The following is a 3,214-nucleotide window of genomic DNA, read 5'->3' on the forward strand; positions in this document are numbered from 1 at the left end:
TTAACATGCTGGAAACCTAGGTGTCCAGTTGCCATTTCTCTCCTCTTGTTCGCCCATGGTCAGCCCTTGATAGGTTCTGTAAACTGTAGCTTCTAAATAGATCCCAGATCCTTCCATCACTGTTTCCCCTGCTACTACTCTGACCCCAGGTATGTCTTCTCTTGCTTGGACGACTGTAATAGCCTTCCAAGGGTTATGCTTCATCCATTGTGTCCCTCTAACTATTTCCCAGAGTGTCACCAGTCATCCTTTCAAAGCTCCAATCTAATTACAGGTATGTCAGTGCTCTCTCTCCCTCCTCCCTCCCTCCCTCTCGCCCTCTCTCTCTCCCCACCCCCCTTCGTCATTTAGATTTCAGTGTGTAAGGCTTTCTCTGGAATCCTGACCCCAGTTTAGGTCATTTTGCCATGCTTTGCGTAGTGCTACCAGAGCCCCAAGTTCCTTTTCCCTCAAAGCACTCATCTGTTAGGTGCTCAATTATTGGATGAATGTCTAACTCTCAGTCTAAGATCATAAATTCCAGGAGGTTGTAGACTCTGAATGCTTTTTCTCACCATTGTGTCTCCAGCATTTAACACACTAGTTCGCATACAACAGGCACAAATAAATATTTGTTCAATGAATGAATGGAATTAATGAACATAGGGTTGTTATTCTTAAAAGATAATCTCTGTTTTACTTTCTGCCTAGTTATCTCAATCCAAACTCATCAAGTAGCAAAACATTACTTACATCTAGTACATTTTTAATGAATGAAAAGCGAGAGTGAGTTGTTTCTCACTTCTGCATGAGTAAGCTATTAAAATAAGCATACACGCTTGCATCCACAAATTTCGTTTTTACTCCCAAGATGTAAACGATGGAGAAAATAAATGCTCCCTTTGCTTGGGAAGTTATAAATTGCAGTCCAAAAGAGAGTTCAGAAATGGAGTTTAACAAACAAATGAAAGCCTTGGTAACTGATGGTTCATGAGCAAATACCCTTTAACTCAAAAGCAACACAAACGGGAAAAGGTCTTGCAGAAAACATCACATTTCAGAATTAGAAAACAATCATTCCAATTTAGAAACGTCAAGACAAGAAAGCATTTATGCAAGCAACTATTATTGCTAAACACTGAACTAAACGGAGGTTTAATTTCAGAAAGTTCTCGATATAATACATGTCACTAATGACTCTTACACTTAAAAAACTAATTGCTTTGATAAATAATTCCACAATGCATTATTCCATGCAAATTGAATAATATGCTTTCATCATCATTTAGAAGTCTTATTGCAGTTACTTTCTCAGTACTTCAGTCATATAACTTGTGCAATGATGACTGACTACTCTCCCCAAAATACATATTTCCCATCAGAGTAAGCTGAACAGCCAGTAAATCACTATTACTTAAACAAGTATGAACCAAGCTATTATTGTGCACCCCCACTATGCGATCCCTGGCAAAGAATTACAAACACAAAAATCTTACAGCTAGAAGAGAGACCTCTAGTGTGTGTTCAGGAAGTTTATATTGTGCTTCAGGCATAATTAATACAGCAAAATCACTGCAGTCATTTTGCACACCGTGGTGGAAGATTTTGGCCAACGATCTTTCATGCTCAATTCGTTTCAGAATTTCTTCCCAGTAAATGTATGGCATTTTTGCCTAATGAGTTACTTTCTTCATCTACACATGAGCCTAACCCAGCGAAGTTTTCTCAGTGATGCAAAGTTTTCAAGTTCCACGGTCACCTTTGCAACCTAATTAGTACACATTTAACCTACTGTCATCATAACAATTGCTAACAATTCTTTCCATTTGGGCAGCAGCAGGACTCCTGAGTCAAATTGTTGTAGTCAGTGTGCAGTTTCCTAAACACCAGCCTCTCATAGCAAGCCAAATGCTACCCAAATACAAACACGAGGAAGAAATCGGCACGTTGCCCATTATCCGGGAGACAAATTGATCCACTGCTATTTGAAATTCACCAAGTAGGCTAGCGATTAGTTTCCACACATTCCCAGATATGCAGGTAAATTCCTTGATGTGGAATCAGATTTAATGAATCGTTCTATGGCATCAGCCTCAGCCTTTAAAAATCCTTTATTTTCTCCTTTTCCACATTAAAAACACATTTGAGATACACACAGAAAATGTTTCTCTAAAAAACGCACACATACACACAAAACAGGAGGTCTCTTAAGGAGTCTACTGCTGAGAAGGTAAAAGCATTTTGCTCATTTTTAATTTGCTAAAACAATCCAAGCATGCTTGGTACCCAGAGGGTATTCTCAAATAAACTTGTATCTCTAGCTGCCAGCTTAGTTGATTGAAAACAGAAGGCAAACGTTTCTTAAAGAATGAGTATGTTAAACTGTTATGTCTCCCAGTACCACCAAGGATACACACACACACACACACACACACACACACACACACACACTATAGTCAAGGATTTGCTTGAAAGCAGCCAGTTCTATGATCTAAAAGGTAATGCAGCATTTGTACCAAATTACTTCTGCCTACGGCGGTGCACCTCCTGGCGAAGGAGCCGGTGCCACCCGGATCCTGGACCGTTCCCGCGTGCTGTTCTCCACGTACAAAGCCGACGGCCCCCATTTGCAACTTTGCTAACTTAGTTGGCTTCGGCCCAGCCGGCCCCCGAAGCACATTCGCGGTGAAAACGTTATGACCCCAGAAAATCACTTCCACGACAAGGCCAGTGTTCGAAAGCACAAAGGCAGACACTGTCCCCCCCGCGACCGCTGGGAAGTTGCTGGACGCGGGGCGACCGTGAGGAGCGCGCGTGCAGGTAAGGAGACTCCTGCATCCCTGGTCTGGTTTCCTCTTCCTGAGGTTTTGGGTCTCGACCTCACTTTTAACGCGAATTCAACATCGCGCAGCCCCCACCCCCACCCCCCGGTTCTTTCTCCAGGAGGCGCGACTCTGTTTTCCAGCCAGGTCCCTCTTGGGGGCAGGAGAGGAAGCACACTTCACGTTTCAATAAAGAGGGGCGGTGGGAGTGGGGGGCGGGGGAGGAAAGAGGTCAGAAAGGAGCCAAAGTGCAACCCCCCCCCTCCCCGCCCACCTCTGCGCCCCGAGCGCTGGTTCCGACGGCGGAGGCGGGAGGCGGCCAGGAAACTCTCTGTCCCTTTAAGGGAACCTAGGCCGCCAGAAGGGGAGGGAAGGATGCAGGCTCCGGACTCGGCGCTGCAGGCACCGCGGAG

At 44.3% G+C, this 3,214-nt stretch overlaps 1 long non-coding RNA gene across 1 annotated transcript in view; it reads left to right on the forward strand.

Moving 5' to 3' along the window:
- The first annotated feature begins 2,551 nt into the window (after positions 1-2,551).
- LOC103249355 overlaps positions 2,552-3,214 on the forward strand; it is a 35,551-nt gene continuing 34,888 nt past the window's right edge. Inside the window, exon 1 of the long non-coding RNA XR_503615.1 lies at positions 2,552-2,799. This is a non-coding gene — a long non-coding RNA (uncharacterized LOC103249355). The remainder of the gene's footprint in view (positions 2,800-3,214) is intronic.

The sequence above is a fragment of the Carlito syrichta genome, unplaced genomic scaffold (assembly GCF_000164805.1).
Source record: "Carlito syrichta isolate Samal-C Ts95f unplaced genomic scaffold, Tarsius_syrichta-2.0.1 Scaffold41619, whole genome shotgun sequence".
In the NCBI taxonomy this organism is placed as follows: Eukaryota; Metazoa; Chordata; class Mammalia; order Primates; family Tarsiidae; genus Carlito; species Carlito syrichta.